The sequence below is a fragment of the Ovis canadensis genome, chromosome X, assembly GCF_042477335.2.
Source record: "Ovis canadensis isolate MfBH-ARS-UI-01 breed Bighorn chromosome X, ARS-UI_OviCan_v2, whole genome shotgun sequence".
In the NCBI taxonomy this organism is placed as follows: Eukaryota; Metazoa; Chordata; class Mammalia; order Artiodactyla; family Bovidae; genus Ovis; species Ovis canadensis.
Genome location: NC_091727.1, coordinates 58,387,771 through 58,408,572, shown reverse-complemented (window position 1 = coordinate 58,408,572; position 20,802 = coordinate 58,387,771). Strand labels below are relative to the sequence as shown.

At 42.9% G+C, this 20,802-nt stretch overlaps 1 pseudogene; it reads left to right on the top strand.

The window, feature by feature from the left end:
- Positions 1-499: 499 nt before the first annotated feature.
- The window catches only part of LOC138930727 (protein fem-1 homolog A-like), a 38,557-nt pseudogene continuing 18,254 nt past the window's right edge, over positions 500-20,802 (top strand).

Genomic DNA, 20,802 nt, shown 5'->3' with positions numbered 1-20,802 from the left:
TTGTGTTGGGGGTGCTGTGCTAAGTCTTTGTTGCTGCATGGGGGTATTCTCTAGTTGCCATGTGCGGGGTCTACTCTCTAATGGCGAGCCACACCCTTCTCATTGTGGTGGCTTCTGTTGTTGTGGATCACAGCTTCTAGGGTGTGTGGGCTCAGTGTTGAAGCTCTGAGGCTCTAGAACACTGCCTCAATAGTTGTGGCACATGTGGGTTTATTTGCTCCGCAACACATGGGATATTCTCAGATCAGGGATGGATACAGTCATTCCAGAATTGCCAGGCAGATTCTTTACCACTGAGCCACCAGGGAAGCCCCTAAATACTGTATTCTTAAGGTAAGCCAGAGAAAAAAATGTTATTAAGAAAATTATTAAGGAGACACACCTAGGATGGCAGCAGGAGAGATGGTGAAATTTGCAGCCTGCCCCTCCGGGCTCTAGTCCTCGGTCCCCTGTCCCCTCAACCCTTCGGCGGCCAGTCCATGTCCTGGCAGAGGTCCAAATGGTAGACCTCTAAACCACCGTATACAACACAGTCCATGTTGACAAGCTTCAGATGCTTCAGAGGCTGCCTAGCAGCCAGAGCAGGAAGGAGCTGGACGAGCTGACGTGCTAGTTGGCCAGCGGGGGACAGGGGTGGGGGGTTAAGGTGGGGACACTGCATGTCATCACCTCCTATTGCAGCCACCTAGATGTGGTTGAATACCCAGTGGACCGGAGCGGCGCCAGCATGGATGCCGGCGGCTGCATACACTTCAATGACGAGAGCATCGAGGGCACACAGCTGCTGTGGGCTGCCTTGGCAGCTGATCACCTGGACGTGGTGCAGAGCCTGCTGTGCCAGGGGGTCTTGGTGAGCCACAAGAATCACAGCCAGAATGGCTTCACTCTTACACATGGTAGTGGACATAGGCCACAAACGAGGGCCACTTCTAGGTGGGCAGATTCCCTTCCCTCCAGGTGGTCAAGGTACACTCGACTGTGGGGCTGACCCAGACAGCCGGGACTTTGCTAACAACACGCCAGTGCACATTGCAAAGCAGAACAACTGCCTGGGGATCATGAATGCCCTGATAGAGGCGGGGGCCCACATGGATGCCATCAGATCTTTCAAGAAGACAGTCTACGAGCTGCTGCATGAGAAGCTGCTGGCCAAGAGCACCATTCAGCCCTTCAACTATGTGACCCAGTAGTGCACTGACTTGCACCCTGGACAAGAACAAGATCCCATACAAGGGTTTCACTCCCTAAGAGCTGGAAGCTTTCATCCAGCTGCACGGAAAAGTGTGGGAGAGGAAAACCCAGGATGGGCGGGGCCCACACCTGTCCCCGCCCTCTCTAGGGAACACTTGCGGTGGCTGGAAACCAGGGAAGAGCTCATGGGCCTCCGTGGCCCGCTCCCCTCATCAGGCAGAGGGGTCAAGAATCAATGAGCTCTTGGTGGTAGAAGCTTCCAGACCATGTGCTCAGAGAACTGACATTCTATAGGAGTCCACGCACTCATCCTCCACAAGAAGATGCTCAACTTCCCACACATCCTGTCTGCCTGAGTTTCAGAGAATCTTGCCTCTGACCTGGGGCAGAGAGATTGAAACCATCGCCTTCCTCCCCTACTAGAAACACATGTAGAAGCTGAGAGTTGGGTTCAGCCTCTACCTCTGATGTATCAGAAAGGATAGACCCAGCCACCCAGGGCAGTGTTAGAACTGTGGCCCCTGAGAGGGCAAAGTGGGAGAATCCACCTTTCCAGCGCATTCTCACCTGCTCCTTCTGCCCTGCTGTGGGTCCAACTCTCTGCCCACAAGCCACCAGCCCCTTGGGTAGCTTTTGTGATTTGGTGTTCTGTTTATTTACCTGGGGGAGGGGAGTTAGTGCTCACCAGGTGGCTCTGTGGTAAAGAATCCACCTTCAATGCAAGAGACACAGGAGATGCCGGTTCGATCCCTGTGTCGGGAAGATCCCCTGGAGAAGGGGATGGCCACTCACTCCAGTATTCTTGCCTGGAGAATACCATGGAGAGAGGAGCTTGGTGGGCTATAGTCCATGGTGTCGCAAAGAGTTAGATGTGACTGTGCACGTTCAGGCATGGGCAGCTTACAGCTGTGGTGCAAGAGGTTTTGCTGCCATACACTTAAAAAAAAAAGATTTTGGTGTCAGGCTCCCTAAGTTCATTTCACACAAGGGTTTTATCTTGCCTGAGACAGCCATGGCCAGCTAGAGTGAGCTATATTTTGTGACAAGTTCATGAAGGTCCCCCAAACGAGGGTGACCATACATTTCTGAACACTTCACTCACTTGCCTTTTACTTGGGCTGCCCTACTTCCCATTCTCACTAGAAAGAGAAGTCGTTTTCCAAAGGAGGACCAGGCCAAATACCAAAGCAGCTGGGCTTGCCAGCCACTTCTGACTCAACAAGAGCTATTAATAGTTTGGTTGCTTTGGAGTTTGATTTTCACAATTTCTGAGTTCAAACTGCAGGTCACCTCTGCCTCACAAATCACACAAGTGGGCACAGGTGTGTGGCGAACAACCCAAGTGTCTGTAGCCGGTTTTTAGATGCTTGGAAACCAGGATCCAGGTGACCCTGAGATAATTCCAAGTATTGACACACCATTAACCCACTGAGCCAGATAGATAAGATGGTGGATGTCTGGAACAGGTTGTCGAATACAGTGGTACAAAATCTTGGTCTCCCATCACTGGGGGTGGGGAGGGCGATCAAGTGCTCCTTCTAGAGAACCTGCCCCTGAGAGACTGTCAGGTGTGGGGGGTATCCTCCATGTGCCCTGGCCGCCAGCAGGAGAGTGGTTTTGGCCTGTTGGGAAAGCAGTGAGGAACAGAAAGGGACTGGAGCCGCCACCCCTACAGCTCAGGAAAGAGGCCATTCCCACCCTGCACCCCTCCTGCAGGCTTATCTCAGGGCAGATACCCAGAAGACTCCAGAAGCCACAGTGGGTGCCTAGATGTTCTGTCCCTCCAAGGGAACTAAGTCTTGTTTAGATTTGCAGTGTTAGCACAGTCTTTATTTACAAGACCAGGTGTTGCCTTCTGTCAAGGCAGGGAACACCATCACTGTCCCTCCAGAAGCCTGAAATAAAGAAACAAGGCAGTGTCCCCCCAAAAAAATCCATGAGGAAGAGAAAATACATTCACAGTACTGACCTATATTTATTGATAGTGTAAGCTTATGTCATCTGTTTACAAGAGGAATTATCTGTCAGTACCTTTATCCACATTGTTTTATATGATACAAAACACTATAGATGTTTCATATTTTATCAACACTAGATATCAAAAATGAAAAGAGGAGAACAAGATAGCAGAGGAGTGGGTGGGCATGGAGTACATCTCTCTCCATGGATACATCAGGAATACACCTTCAGACACAGTAGTGCATGCAAAACACCAGCTGAGAGCGGACAGGAGGACCTGACCAGCAGAAAAGAATATATAGACCCACGCAAAACTCAGTAGGATGAAGGAACTAGGGGGAGAAACAGAAGTGTTAGTAGGACTGGACCTGCCCTCAGCGGGTGGGGGAACTGAAGCAGGGGTCCAATCCCCACATTGGGGCAACTGTCTGAGTCAGAGGAGACTTTTAAGGCTGAGAGTGAACCAGCTGATCTGTGGCAGCCTAAATGGAAGGAGAATTATACAGTCCTTGCCAGAGCCATACATATCCTGGACAGGGACGCAGGTCCCCTGGAAGGTGCTCGGCCGGGAGCTGGAGTTTAGGGATTGTGGAGCAATCCAAGGGTGAGGGCTGCTGTTGACCACAGAGAGAGTGATCGAGGGAGGAGATTGTGGTGGGAAATGCCTGTGGAGGAAAGCCGGGCAGCCTTGGAAGCAAGGCAGTACTGCTGAGTCACGCATAGGGAGTAGAGCCACCACCATAGCCTCTCTCTCCCCACTTGCCAGCACCAGCAGCTGAACAATAGAGAGGCTGGCCCACCAAACACCTGACGCACTGAACTACAGAGTAGGACCCCACCCAGAGTGCCCCTTTAAGTGCCTGATGCACCGATCTACAGAGTCGGACCCCCAGCCAGGGGGACCCCTCTATGTGCCTGACGTGCCAAACAACAGAGAAGGGCCCCAGGCAAGGAATCCCTCTAAGTGCCTGAACCAGCGGAGCTACAGAGAAAGACTAGCCAAAGAAGCCTTCTGGTCACCAGCTACAAGAGGCTCGAAAAAAGACTGATAGGGCCATAACTCCTGGGGGCAGAGGCAGTCCGTGTCCCTCCACACTTTGCACCGCCAGGGTCCCCGCAAGCCAAGCAGCTGTGCCACCTTCACGCTCAACGCTCACGAAGGCAGAACTGCTACAGGCAGAAAAGAAATCTTGCATCTATGCATGCAAGGTTGCTTCAGTTATGTCCAACTCTTTGCAGCGCTGTAGACTGTGGCCTGCCAGGATTCTCTGTCAGCGGGTTCTCCAAGCAAGAATGCTGGAGTGTATTGGACAATACTGGTTTCCATACCCTTCTAGAGCACTGTATTTCCTGCTGCCCTAGCTGCCAACTCCCCTGAGTACCTGGTGCTGATAGAAACACCTGTGACTCAAGCAGCTGCACCACCTCCACACCTGGCCCTCACAGGGGCAAACCCAAATCCTCTAGGGCAGCCTCAGGAGCAATTCCCAGTGGACAACCCACATGCAGAGGTGGAAATAAAACCACAGTTGAAACCCAGGGGCAGTGTGGCTAAGGAAGAAGACTCAAAGCCTTCCCGCCAACTGTACAAGCTGCAGATTAAATCCACATGATCAACCAGGCAGACTCTGTGTCTATCAAATAATAAAATGACGTTGAGAGCTCCCACAAAAGAAAACACACTAGTTCTAATAGCTGTGGACACTGGAGACAAGAACACACAGGAGTAGAGCCAGACTAGAATCTGAGCTGCCCCCACAGCAGGTCCAGAGATCAGCACAGAGTGGGAGGGCATCCTAGGGAGGTGAGGTGAACTGTGACTCCCAGCGAGGGAAAGGACTCTGACAGCAGTGACTCAAGAAAAGCATCTATTATTCTTATGTTTTGTCTTGGTCTATATATCTTTTTGGATTTTTTTTCTTTTTTTGTTTTCCTCCCCCCACCCCACCCATTGCAGTTGTCAATTTTATTGGCACTATGAAACCTAATTAAGCCTTTGAGCTTCTTTCCCCCCACTCAATCACAATTTAATTGTTGTTATAAACCTCTGCCTCTATGTCAGGCTTTTGCCGTTCTATGGAGTTTTCCATTTTTTCCCTTTCTTTTCTCTCTTTTTAATTTTAATTTTTAAACCTATTATTATTTTCTCTACATTTATTCCCTTGTTTGCTTTTCCTACTGTTTTTTCCCCTTGCAGTTAATCTTTAATGCATATAAATTTCTTTATCTACCTCTATTTAACCTTGCATATCTATTCTTCCTTTCTTTTCTTTCATTCCTTTCCTCACAACATATTTCTTAGTTTTCTTTTCATTGATTTATTCCCCACTTGGCATCTTGCTTTTGTTTTCTGGTTTGTGCTTTAGATAGCTCTAGTCTTAACTGGTAAATATGATATTTGATTTCCTTTGTTCACTGGGTCAGTCTACTGTACTTTATTTTAGTTGGACTGTTTTGACTTTGCTTATGGGTGTATATGTACATGTGTATATTCCATTATTTTAATTATTATTTGCCTGATTTGTCTGGGGTTCATCTTTGGTTTCTCATTTTTGGGTATTTGTTTAATCTTAGTTCCTGACCAGAGATCAAGCCTTTGCAGTGGGAGCACTGACTCCAAGACCCTCGACTACCAGAGAACTAACCCTAGGGAGTATCAAATAGTGAGAACTCACACAAAGGAGACCACTTGAATACAAGACCCGGCATCACCCAACACCAGTAGCACCCTGTGCAGGACACCTCATCTAAGCAACAAACAAAATAAAAATACAAACCCAATTATCAGCAGACAGGATTATCACCTCACTCAGCCTTGCCCATCAGAGGAAACGGAAAGAAACAAACAAAAAAACTCAGCACAAATCTCACCATATACAAAACTTATACAAACCACTGGACCAACCTTAGGAGGGCAGAAACCAAAAGGGAGAAAGAATTCAAACTTGAAGCCTGGGAAAAGGGGACCTCAAACACAATAGTTTACATATATATACATATATAATGAAAAGGCAGAGAAATACTACACAAATGAAGGAACAAATTAGAAGTGCAGGAATCCAAAGAAGAAACACAAGCTGGAATCAAGATTGCTGGGAGAAATATCAATAACCTCAGATATGCAGATGACACCACCTTTATGGCAGAAAGTGAAGAGGAACTAAAGAGCCTCTTGATGAAAGTGAAAGAGGAGAGTGAAAAAGTTGGCTTAAAGCTCAACATTCAGAAAACAAAGATCATGGCATCTGGTCCCATCACTTCATGGGAAATAGATGGGGAAACAGTGGAAACAGTGTCAGACTTTATTTTTTGGGCTCCAAAATCACTGCAGATGGTGATTGCAGCCATGAAATTAAAAGACGCTTACTCCTTGGAAGAAAAGTTATGACCAACTTAGATAGTATATTCAAAAGCAAAGACATTACTTTGCTGACTAAGGTCCGTCTAGTCAAGGCTATGGATTTTCCTGTGGTCATGTATGGATGTGAGAGTTGGACTGTGAAGAAAGCTGAGCGCCGAAGAATTGATGCTTTTGAACTGTGGTGTTGGAGAAGACTCTTGAGAGCCCCTTGGACTGCAAGGAGATCCAACCAGTCCATTCTGAAAGAGATCAGCCCTGGGTTTTCTTTGGAAGGAATGATGCTAAAGCTGAAACTCCAGTACTTTGGCCACCTCATGGGAAGAGTTGACTCATTGGAAAAGACTCTAATGCTGGGAGGTTCTCGGGGCAGGAGGAGAAGGGGATGACAGAGAATGAGATGGCTGGATGGCATCACTGACTCGATGGACAGGAGTCTGAGTGAACTCCGGGAGTTGGTGATTTACAGGGAGGCCTGGCATGCTGCGATTCATGGGGTCGCAAAGAGTTGGACACGACTGAGCAACTGAACTGAACTGAACTGAAGAGGAAATAGGCAAACTAACTGAAAAATAATTCAGAATCAAGATAGTAAGATAATCACAAACCTTGAAAACAAAATAGAGAAAATTCAAGGATCAATTCACAAAAACCTAGAAGAATTAGAGAATAAACATACAAACAACACAATTACTGAAATTAAAAATACTCTGGAAAGAATCAATAGCAGAATATCTGAAGCAGAAGAACAAATCAGTGAGCTGGAAGAGAAAATGGTGGAAATAACTTCTGAAGAGCAGAATAAAGCAAACAGAAAGAAAAGAACTGAGGACAGTCTCAGAGACCTCTGGGACCATATCAAATGTGCCAACATTCAAATTATAAGGGTCCCAGAAGAAGAAGAAGAGAGAAAGAAAGGGTATGAGAAAATTTTTGAAGAGATTATAGTTCAAAATTTCCCCAATATGGAAAAGGAATAATCTAGTCCAAGAGGCACAGAGTCCCATATAGGATAAACTCAAGGAGAAACAGGCCAAGACATGTACTAATCAAACTAACAAAGACTAAACACAAAGAAAGAATATTAAAAGCAGCAAGGGAGAAGCAACAAATAACATACAAGGGAAACCCCATACTTTTAACAGCTGATCTTTCAGCAGAAACTCTGCAGGCCAGAAGGGAATGGCAGGATATATTTAAAGTATTGAAAGGGAAATCTACAACCAAGATTACTGTACCCAGCAAGGATCTCATTCAAAATTGATGAATAAATCAAAAGTTTTTCAGACAAGCAAAAGTTAAGATAATTCAGTGCAATCAAACCAGCTTTACAAACAATGTTAAAGGGACTTATATAGTCAAGAAATACAGAGAAGTAAAAAAAAATCTACAAAAATCAACCCCAATCAAGAAAATGGCAATAGGAAATATATATCAGTAATTACTTTAAATGTAAATGGATTAAATGCTGTAACCAAAAGACACAGACTGGTTGAATAGATACAAAAACAAGACCCATATATATGCTGTCTACAAGAAACCCACTTCAGACCTCAAGACACATATACACTGAAAGTGAGAGGATGGAAAAATATATTCTCTGCAAATGGGAAGCAAAAGAAAGCTGGAGTATCAATACTCATATCAGACAAAATTGACCTTAAAATAAAGAAGGTTATAAGAGATAAGGAAGGATTCTACATAATGATCAAGGGATCAACCTAAGAAGACATAACAATTGTAAATATCTATGCACCCAACACAGGAGCACCTCAATACATAAGACAAATAGTAACAGACATAAAGGGAGAAATTGACACAATAATAGTAGGAGACTTTACCCACTCACACCAATGGACAGATCATCAAAACAGAAAATTAATAAGGAAACACAAGTCTTAAATGATACACTGGATGAGATGGATCTCATTGATATCTTCAGGACATTCCATCCAAATGCAGAGGAATATACCTTCTTCTCAAGGGCACATGGAAGATTCTCCAGGATAGACCACATCTTGGGTCACAAATCAAACCTCAGTAAATTTAAGAAAATTGAAATCATATCAAGCATCTTCTCTGACCACAATGCTATGAGACTAGATATCAATTACAATAATAAAAAAACTGTGAGAAACGCAAACACATTAAACAACACGTTTTTGAATAACCAACAGGTTACTGAAGAAATCGAAAGGGAAATTTAAAAATTCCTAGAAACAAATGACAATGAAAACACGACAACTCAAAACCTATGGGATGCAGCAAAAGCAGTTCTAAGAGGGAAGTTTATAGCAATACAATCCTGCCTCGAGAAACAAGAAAAACACCAAATAGACAGCCTAACTACACCTAAAGCAACTGGGAAAAGGAAAAAAAAAAAACACACACATCAAAATTAGTAGAAAGAAAGAAACCGTAAAGATCAGAGCAGAAATAAATGAAAAAGAAATGAAAGAAACAATAGTAAAGATTAATAAAATGAAAAGCTGGTTCTTTGAGAAGATAAACAAAGTTGACAAACCTTTGGCCAGACTCATCAAGGAAAAGGGAGAGAAGAATCAAATCAACAAAATTAGAAATGAAAAACGAGAGATTGCAACAGACAATGCAGAAATACAAAGGATAATAAGAGACTGTTGTGAAGAACTAATGGCGATAAAATGGGTAACCTGGAAGAAATGGACAGATTGAATTTTCCAAGTTCCAAGTTCCAACTTCCAAAAGTTTAATCTTCCAAGACTGAACCAAGAAATATAAATTATAAGCAACCAAATTACAAGCAGTGAAACTGAAGCTGTGCTCAAAATCTCCCAAAAAACAGAAGCCCAGGACCAGATGGCTTCACAGGAGAATTCTATCAAGCATTCAGAAAAGAAGTAATGCCTATCTTAAAACGCTTTCAAGTTCGATGCATGATACAGGATGCTCGGGGCTGGTGCACTGGGATGACCCAGAAGGATGGTATGGGGAGGGAGGTGGGAGGGGGGTTCAGGATGGGGAACATGTGTATACTCGTGGCGGATTCATGTTGATGTATGGCAAAACCAATACAATATTGTAAAGTAATTAGCCTCCAATTAAAATAAATAAATTTATTGAATAAATAAATAAGAAAAAAGAAAGCTATAGGCCAATATCACTGATGAACATAGATGCAAAAGTCCTCAACAAAATTTTAGGAAATATGATTCAGCAACACAAAAAGCTCATGACCAAGTTGGGTTTATTCCAGGGATGCAAGGATTCTTCAATATATGCAAAATCAATCAATGTGATACACCGTATTAACAAATTGAAAGATAAAAACCATATGCTGATCTCAATAGATGCAGAAAAATCCTTTGAGAAAATTCAGCACCCATTTATGATTCAGTTCAGTTCAATTCAGTCACTCAGTCGTGTCTGACTCTTTGTAACCCCTTGAATCCCAGCACGCCAGGCCTCCCTGTCCATCACCAACTCCCGGAGTTTACCCAAACTCATGTCCATTGAGTCAGTAATGCCATCCAGTCATCGCATCCTCTGTCTTCCCCTTCTCCTGCCCCCAATCCCTTCTAGCATCAGGGTCTTTTCCAGTGAGTCAACTCTTTGCATGAGGTGGCCAAAGTATTGGAGTTTCAGCTTCAGCATTAGTCCTTCCAATGAACACCCAGGACTGATCTCCTTTAGGATGGACTGGTTGGATCTCCTTGCAGTCCAAGGGACTCTCAAGAGTCTTCAACACCACAGTTCAAAAGTATCAATTATTCAGCACTCAGCTTTCTTTATGGTCCAACTCTCACATCCATACATGACCACTCAAAAAACCATAGCCTTGACTAGACGAACTTTTGTTGGCAAAGTAATGTCTCTGCTTTTTAATATGTTGTCTAGGTTGGTCATAACTTTCCTTTCAAGGAGTAAGCGTCTTTTAATTTCATGGCTGCAATCACCATCTGCAGTGATTTTGGAGCCCCCCAAAATAAAGTCAGCCACTGTTTCCCCATCTATCTGCTATGAAGAGATGGGACAGGATGCCATGATCTTAGTTTTCTGAATGTTGAGCTTTAAGCCAACTTTTTCACTCTCCTCTTTCACTTTCATCAAGAGGCTTATTAGTTCCTCTTCACTTTCTGCCATAAGGGTGGTGTCATCTGCATATCTGAAGTTATTGATATTTCTCCTGGCAATCTTGATTCCAGCTTGTGCTTCTTCCAGCCCAGCATTTCTCATGATGTACTCTGCATAGAAGTTAAATATGCAGGATGACAATATACAGCCTTGATGGACTTCTTTTCCTATTTGGAACCAGTATGTTGTTCCATGTCCAGTTCTAACTGTTGCTTCCTGACCTGCATACAGGTTTCTCAAGAGGCAGGTCAGGTGGTCTGGTATTCCCATCTCTTGAAGAATTTTCCACAGTTTATTGTGATCCACACGGTCAAAGGCTTTGGCATAGTCAATAAGGCAGAAATAGATGATTTTCTGGAACTTTCTTGCTTTTTCCATGATCCAGCGGATGTTTGCAATTTGATCTCTGGTTCCTCTGCCTTTTCTAAAACCAGCTTGAACATCTGCAAGTTCACCGTTCATGTATTGCTGAAGCCTGGCTTGGAGAATTTTCAGCATTACTTTACTAGTGTGTGAGATGAGTGCAATTGTGCGATAGTTCAAGCATTCTTTGGCATTGCCTTTCTTTGGGATTGGAATGAAAACTGACCTTTTCCAGTCCTGTGGCCACTGCTGAGTTTTCCAAATGTGCTGGCATATTGAGTGCAGCACTTTCACAGCATCATCTTTCAGGATTTGAAATAGCTCAACTGGAATTCCAACACCTCCACTAGCTTTGTTCGTAGTGATGCTTCCTAAGGCCCACTTGACTTCACATTCCAGGATGTCTGGCTCTAGGTAAGTGATCACACCATCGTGATTATCCAGGTCGTGAAGATCTTTTTTGTATAGTTCTTCCATGTATTCTTGCCACCTCTTCTTAATATCTTCTGCTTCTGTTAGGTCCATACCATTTCTGTCCTTTAATGAGCCTATCTTTGCATGAAATATTCCCTTGGTATCTCTAATTTTTTGAAGAGATCTCTAGTCTTTCCCATTGTGTTGTTTTCCTCTATTTCTTTGCACTGATAGCTGAGGAAGGCTTTCTTATCTCTCCTTGCTATTCTTTGGAACTCTGCATTCAAATGGGTATATCTTTCCTTTTCTCCTTTGCTTTTTGCTTCCCATCTTTTAACAGCTATTTTTAAGGCCTCCTCAGACAGCCATTTTGCTTTTTTGCATTTCTTTTTCTTGGGGATTGCTGGCGACGGAATGAAACACCAACACTGCAGAGTGGTTTGAACCTTTATATTTTAACACTTACTTCTTATAGCTGCTTTATTTTATATCCCTTGCACAACAACCTACAGGGCAAGTTGCCAAGCACTATGATTCAGAGACTATACAGTGTGCAGGCACAGGGCAAGATAACCTTTGCCTTAACTTATTTACTGCAGCTAAGACTTTGTTTTGGGGAACTTCCTTATCAACTTAGAATCCGTTTTGTCCCTGGATCTGTTCCTTTTGAGGAATCAGAGAAACATCCTGTGTGCAAGAAATGTTCTTTTCCCACGGGAAAAAACAGAGGATTCTTAGCTGAACATCTCGTTTGCAAGAATGTTCAGCCCTGGTTGAGAGTCTCGTTTGCAAGCACTTCTCAACCTTCCTTATACCTTGTTCCCTACATCTCCCCCTTTCTTTTCTTGCAGATGCTGAATAAGCGCTTGAGTACGCAAAGCTTCTTCTCTCGTTTTCCTTTTCGCCAGCGCCGGTAGACTATGAAAGCAATAAAACATAAAGCAACAATTAACAAAGTATCCACAAAGGATGTTGTTAACAATGTAGATACATGCCCTAAAGGATTAAGGTTATCTAATCCTTCTTGAAGACTCTTCAGTATATCAGAACCAAGAATATCAGGCAGCGTCTTACTAAAAGTTGACAATATAGTTTGTTTCAATTTCATAATTTCAGCAGTTAAATTCTCGTGTTCCACTAAAGACCTTTTCACCTTTTCCTAACCCTCACTCATATTAAAGGGAACAGGGGTTACACATAGGTGAGATGAGTTCCAATCACATTTTAACACACTCTTTGTAGCTGACACAGTCACTTGATCTCCTAACCAGGAAACAGTGTGTTGTAAATTCAATACATCAGTAGCCAATTGAGCGTCCAAATCATGCTGGTGTTGCCACAGTAAATGAGCATCCTTATGCCATTCCCTGACAAAATCAGCAGTCTGTATGCCCTGATGCAAAGCAAGACCTGCTACAGTTGCTGTTGCTGTTACTGAAGCCACGGCGATAATTGATGGGATGACAATGCCAAACATTCTTCGAGATCGATGGAGAAGAGTTTGTACAGCATTCACAAGATGAGTGACAGCAAAAGAGTCCGACCAAGGCCGAGTAAGATTAAGAGGCAACCAAAGTTCAGTCCGTGCTTTCACAATGACCAAAGAGTAATTACTGGAATGGATCATCTTGTGTTCAACATTTTCCCACCAGGAACGATTTATACATTGAGTCAAGTTACAATCAGAACATGATATAACTCCCAAAATTTCATTCCAAATCCATTGCCCATACAGTAAAGAATAAGGAAATTCTATACATGCTAGAGCAGAGTAAGATTTATTAATATGCAAATGAACTTGAAATGGCCCTTTAGGATCATTAATATTCAAAGTAAAATTTTTCCGTCCATATAGCAAGGTTACGTGACACTGCCCATGATTATACACTGGAATAGTAAAAGCAAATTTATTTCTATTTTTTATTTGCAAAGGAATATTAAAAAAACAATCCTTCAAATCTAAAACCATCAAAGACCAATTCTGTGGAATCAAAGCAGGAGAAGGGAGACCTAATTGCAAAGCTCCCATAGGTTCTATACATTTGTTAACTTCCCTTAAGTCAGTCAACATTCTCCATTTACCAGATTTTTTCTTAATGACAAAAACAGGATAATTCCAAGGAGACGTGGAAGGTTCGATATGGCCAGATTGAAGCTGTTCTTCTACTAATTGTTTTAATGCCTCGAGCTTCACTTTTGGAAGCGGCCACTGCTCAACCCATTTAGGGACATCAGTTAACCATTTCAATGGGAGAGCTCGAGGAATCTGAGCAGTGGCTACAAGTTTTCCGATGAGATGGTGAGCGTTGTTCCTAAAGACAATAAAAGATCCCTTCCCCAGATATTAATAGGTATATTAACAATGTAAAAAGAAATATATACTTTCTTTCCATTAGACAATTGGCATGACAAAGGTTGAGCGCTTCTCCACACATCTGCTATTGATCCTAAGCCTGTTAAAACAAGAGGAATTTTTTCTTTTTTCCAGTCATTAGGCCACTGCTGGAGAGAAATAACCGAAACATCTGCTCCTGTATCCACTAATCCTTCAAACTGTTTACCTTCAATAATCAGTGACATTAAAGGACTAGAGTCATTAATAAGCATTTCCCAAAATATACTTTTTCCCGTACTTCCAAAACCATTGACTCTCTCTCCCTACCTCAGCCTTGTCGGCAGCTACTGGAAATAGGGATGCGTAAGGTGGTGCAGAAGGGTTAACAGCCTTGGAAGTTCGTTTTTTATTTAATAAAACCTTTCAAAAGGCAGTAGTCATTGCCTCTACAGAATCTGAATCCTCCCCAGAGCTCACATCTCTATCTGTCTCGGTGGATGAATCTTTACTATCATCCGGAGGCTTGGGCGGAGGTGAAGCCCCCTTCTCAAGATAACATGAGGCGGCCTCACTGTAGCAGCCATTAATTTTAAAGCCTGCGTTACAGCGCTACATAGAGTCCACAGCCTTAGAGGAATCACATTGCCTTTTTGATGCTGCCTTCTTAACTCCTTCTGCACCACTTTCCATTCCTTTAAATTCAGCTGTACTTCTGTTTGATATTAAATCCAATAGCAATGCTGCTCTATAAGACAGAACAACTCACTCAAACGGCGAGTAGACGTTTTAATTCCTATAGAATGCAGGAGCCCCTTAACCAGCTCCATATATTGTGACTTTAAAGAGGGGAATTCCCCATAATTTTTTCTTTTTCTCGAAAGTCCCCCTTTCAGGGTTCCCCCCCGGGGTGCTTACCCTTTCGGTTCCGTCGTGCCCCGCGCTGGGCGCCAGATGCTGGCGACGGAATGAAACAACAACACTGCAGAGTGGTTTGAATCTTTATATTTCAACACTTGTTTCTTACAGCTGCTTTATTTTATATCCCTTGCACAACAACCTACAGGGCAAGTTGCCAAGCACTATGATTCAGAGACTATACAGTGTGCAGGCGCAGGGCGAGATAACCTTTACCTTGACTTATTTACTGCAGCTAAGACTTTGTTTTGGGGAACTTCCTTATCAACTTAGAATCCGTTTTGTCCCTGGATCTGTTCCTTTTGAGGAATCAGACAAACATCCTTGCGTGCAAGAAATGTTCTTTCCCCACAGGAACAAACAGAGGATCCTCGTTTGCAAGAATGTTCAGCCCTGGTTGAAAGTCTCGTTTGCAAGCACTTCTCAGCCTTCCTTATACCTTGTTCCCTACAGGGATGGTATTGATTCCGGTCTCCTGTACAATGTCACGAACCTCCATCCATAGTTCATCAGGCACCCTATCTATCAGATCTAGTCCCTTCAATCTATTTCTCACTTCCACTGTATAGTCATAAGGGATTTAATTTAGGTCATACCTGAATGGTCAAGTGGTTTTCTCCACTGTCTTCAATTTCAGTCTGAATTTGGCAATAAGGAGTTCATGATCCAAGCCACAGTCAGCTCCCGGTCTTGTTTTTGCTGACTGTATAGAGCTTCTCCATCTTTGGCTGCAAAGAATATAATCAATCTAATTTCAGTGTTGACCATCTGGTGATGTCCATGTGTGGAATATTACTCAGCCATAAAACGGAATGCCTTTGAGTCAGTTCTAACGAGGTGGATGAACCTAGAACCTGTTATACAGAGTGAAATGAGTCAGAAAGAGAAAGATAAATATCATATTCTAATGCATATATATGGAATCTAGAGAAACGGTACTGAAGAGTTTACTTACAGGGCAGCGATGGAGAAACAGACATAGAGAATAGACTTGTGGACTTGGGTAGAGGGGAGGAGAGGGTGAGATGTATGGAAAGAGTAACATGGAAAGTTAAATTACCATATGTAAAATAGATAGCCAATGGGAATTTGCTGTATGGCTAAGAAACTCAAATCGAGGCTCTGTATGAACCTAGAGGGGTGGGATGGAGAGGAGAAGGGAGGGAGGTTCAAAAGAGAGGGGATATATGTATACCTATGGCTGATTCAGGTTGAGGTTTGACAGAAAACAACAAAACTCTGTAAAGCAATTATCCTTCAATTAAAAAAATGAAAAAAATAATGTGAAAAAGAAATTCGTATTTATTTACAGTTTTGATGACTAATGCACTGATAATGAAGAAGCAGCAATATCATTGCATTATGGTAGCCTCAAGTAATTGATATGATTGTTTCATGGTAGTTTAGCCTATTCACTAATGAATGAACTTTTAGAAAATTTTTGTGGCATACAGTATTACAGTCATATTCTTAATACAGTTTTGGAAGCATTTTTACTTTTAAAAAAACACTTCTGATAACAGGCTCTTATGCAGTTTCTCAATTTACAAGAGAGTGAGAGACTCATACTGTGCAATAATGTAATTCTTTAAGAGACAAGTTGTGAAACAGTAAGAAAACTAACACACTAATAATTTTATATTGACTATTGCTCATCTTATGGCTATTTAAGGACAGGCTATCCAGGGCACTACATCTTGCCCACAATATTCTATATCATGCATACTTAGGAGATGAGACTGACACAAAAACATCTCCATATGTTTCTTGTCATACAGTTGTTAGATTTTCACATGAAGACACTCAGAACGCATACGCATCAGATGTGTTTTATAAGCATAAGGCATGATGATTCTTTGCTAAAATGGATGTAGATCATCATGAAGGTTTTCATGCTCATCTTCGTGTTGAGTAGGTTGGAGAGGAGGAGGAAAAGGAGGAGTTGGTCTCTGTCTCCAGGGCAGCAGAGGTGAAGGAAGTGGAAGGGAAGGCAGGAGAGGCAGGCACACATGGTGTAACTTTATGGAAACACATCATGATCTCTGACTTTTTTGCTTTTTCATTTTTCCAAAAATGTTTCTATACTGTACCAACCCTTCTTCCACCATTTGCTTGAGTTTCAGTGCCTGCATCATAGAAGAAACCCTGTTATGAAAGAAGTCAAAAGTAGTCTAGAGGAGTCAGAACACTTCTGCCAGATTGTCTAATGTCAGTCTGTTTTCTGACTCTGCTTCTTCTACGTCTTCTTCCTCCTCTTTGTCAGGCACTGGTTGGGAAGCTCTCATCTCCATCAAGTAGTCTTCTGTGAATTCCTCTGGTGTGGTGTCTAGTAGCACTTGAATTTCTCCAAGATCTGTATCTTGAAACTTTTACCACCTGCCTTTTTTTTTTTTTTGTATGTGTGGCATCCACAATCTCTTTCCTTGATGGGCTCTGTCATAAATCCTGTGAAGTCATACACAACATCTGGAGAGTTTGCTCCCACAGAAGTTTATTGTTTCAGGCTTGATGATTTTCATGGCTTTTTCTATAACAAAAATGACATCTTCAATAGTGTAATACTTTCAGACTTTAACGATGTCCTCTCTGTTGGAGTTCTCTTCCATAGTGTTGACAATCCTTTCCATAGAGGACTGTGTGTAATGAACCTTAAAGGACCTTATGACAACCTGATCTAGAGGCTGACCTAGAGATATATTGTTTGGGGGCACTTGAATCACTTTAACTCCTTCCCGGTTGAACACTTGGGTTCCAAGTGGCCAGGGGATATTGTCCAAGGTCAAAACAACTTTAAAAGGCAGTCCTTTACTGGCAAAGTACTTTCTGACCTCAGGGACAAAGCATCAGTGGAACCAATCCAGGAAAAGAATTCTGGTTCTTCAGGCCTTCTTGTTGTACAGTCAAAAGACCAGCAGCTGGTTTATCTTTTCCCTTCAAGGCTTGCCTTGTGGCTCAGATGGCAAAGAATCTGTCTGCAATGCAGGAGACCCATGTTTGATCCCTGGGTCCCGAATATCCCCTGGAGAAGGAGGTGGCAACCCACCCCAGTATTCTTGCATGGTGAATCCCAAGGACAGAGGAACCTGGAAGGCTACAATCCATAGGGTCATAAAGACGCAATTGAGCGACTAACACACTCAGGGGTCAGGAGTTAGCATCTTTATAGATAAGGGCAGTCCAGATCATAAACTCGACTGCATTTGAAGAAAATAGAGTTAGCTTATCCATCCCTGCCTTCAATTCTGGTGCTTGCTTCTCTTCCTTACTAATAAATGTCTTTTTTTTTCCCCCACATATTTCTGTCAGAATAGGGCACGTTTAACTGTATTAAAAACCTGTTCAGGCAGATATCCCTCTCCTCAGTGCTTTTCTACATGGTATCTGGAACTCATCTGCTGCCCCCTGGTGGGTACAAGCTGCTTCTCCTCTTATCTTGACATTTTAATGCTTCCCTGATAGTCCCGTTGGTAAAGAATCCACCCGCAGTGTAGGAGACCTTGGTTCGATTCCTGGGTCGAGAAGATCCGCTGGAGAAGGAATAAGCTACCCACTCCAGTGTTCTTGGGCTTCCCTTGTGACTCAGCTGGTAAAGAATCCACCTGCAATGTGGGAGACCTGGGTTCGATCCCTGGGTTGGGAAGATCCCCTGGAGAAGAGAAAGTCTACCCACTCCAATATTCTGGCCTGGAGAATTCCAGAAAGTTGGACACGACTGATCGTCCGTCAGTCAATCCTGACGTCCCTGCCTTCAATCCTGGTGCTTGCTTGTCTTCCTTACTAATAAATGTCTTTTTTCTCATATTTCTGGCAGAATGCTAAGTCGCTTCAGTCGTGTCCGACTCCGTGCAACCCCATAGACAGCAGTCCACCAGGCTCCCCCGGCCCTGGGATTCTCCAGGCAAGAACACTGGAGTGGGTTGCCATTTCCTTCTCCAATGCATGAAAGTGAAAAGTGAAAGTGAACTCGTTTAGTCATGTCTGACTCCTAGCGACCCATGGACTGCAGCCTACCAGGTTTCTCTGTCCATGGGATTTGCCAGGCAAGAGTATTGGAGTAGGGTGCCATTGCCTTCTCCAGCAGAATAGGGCACTTTTGTCTGGATTCAAAACCTCTGCAGGCAGATACCCCTCTCCTCAGTGATTTTTCTACATGGTATCTGGAACTCATCTGCTGCCCCCTGGTGGGTACAAGCTGCTTTTCCTCTTATCTTGACATTTTAAAAGCCAAACCTCTTTCTCAAAATTATCAGACTTTTCTTTGCTGACCTTACATTCTCCAGCTTTAGATTCTTCACCTTCCTTTTGCTTTAGGTTGTTGTAGAAAGACTTTGCTTTTCCTTGAATCATATAGAGAGGCTTTTGGTATGCCTTTCTCAGAGCAATACTGCATCTACATTAAAGCTGCATTTTTCAAAATTAGATACCGTGTTTAACAAAAAGTGTAATGTTTTCAGACCTGTTGGTATACCTGCAAGGACAGCTGTACCAATTTCCTTTCTTTTTTAAAAGCAGTAGTCCTTATGATGAATTCATTTATCTTGAAATGGCGGGAAACCACAGCTGCAGACCACAGATCAGTTCAGTCGCTAGTTGTGTCCAACTCTTTGTGACCCCATGAACCGCAGCACGCCAGGCCTCCCTGTCCATCAACCTATAGCAAATGTCAAGCAGTTCAATTTTTTGTTGTAATGCCGTGGCTTTTCTCTGCTTCTTGGGAGCACTTCCAGCATCACTAGTGGTTTGGTTTGGTTCATGGTGTCATTCAAGGTTTACAATATTGCAGTAAGCACAATGAAAAATACATGAAAACCATGGGAGATGGCTTATTATTTCAACACACAATTTTTTGGAAAAACAAACCACTCACACAAAGATGATTAATATCACACGATGTTTTAAGTGGATACCTGCATGTCTTGAGCTCAAGGCAATTGCAAAAGGAGCTGGCTATGAAATGATTACAGTAGTAGGTATGGACTACAGTTAAATTTATGCAGTTATAATGTATTACTGACTTTTTCCACTGTTTAAATTTCTCTTGACTGTTAACAGCGCTGTGTATTGTAAATGTGTGCTTGAAGTTTTGATAAATTTTAACTTTTTGTAATAGATTTGTGTATATTTTGTGGTAGTAAATCCCAAAAGAGACCGTTATCTGCACGTGTTTTATGAATTCAGGATGTACCTAACATTTTCTTAATTTTTTTCGATATTTCTAGGTTAAATGATTCATCTGCGAATTTTTCAAATAAATTGTTACAAATCCCCCAAATTTTTTCAGTAGATTTTTTGAAAAAAATATATGCATTATTGGACCCATACAACTCAAAACCATGTTGTTCAGGGGTCAAGGGTACGTTGAATTGACTTAACAGGGCGACTTTAGATACCTTTTCACTTATCCATACCTAAACCCCATCAGCTGAATCTGGGTGCTCTCTCATCCCTTGAGATCAGACAGAATGGTCTAGGTGCATGTATCCAACAGATCTTTAAAAGTCCAAGCCTCTCCCTTCTCCAAAGTTCTCCAGAATACTCAGAGAGGGGTGTATGGCCTTTGATCACTCTTGGGAACAGGGAGCCCCCGTTCCACCCCAATAATTGCTTCAAAATGGCCAATTTCAGAATACAAGGGAAGGGAGAGACAACATGTAGAGTAAAAGTGCGGTTTCATGCCAGAAGGCAAGTCTTGGGTCTTGCTTGGGTCTCAGCTGCTTGGGCCTCAACCAAAGGATCTCATGTTTTCAGTATGCCCAGAGCTCTGTATTGGGCAGCAAGGTCCTTGTGACAGATTCTGCAGCCATGGCCATATTGCTTTCTGGTTGTGCCCATTGGCTAGCTCAGGTATCACTAGTGCAGCTGTTCCTGTTGTTCAGTCACTAAGTCGTATCCAACTCTTTGTGACCCCATAGACTGCAGCATGCCAGGCTCCTCTGTCCTTCACTATCTCCCAAAGTTTGCTCAGATTCATGTTCATTGAGTCAGTGGTGCTATCTATTCATCTCATGCTCTGCTGCCCCCTTCTCCTTTTTTCTTCAGTCTTTCCCAGCATCAGGGTCTTTTCCAATGAGTCAGCTCTTCGCATCAGGTTGCCAAAGTATTGGAGCTTCAGCTTCAGCATCAGTCCTTCCAATGAGTATTTAGGGTTGATTTG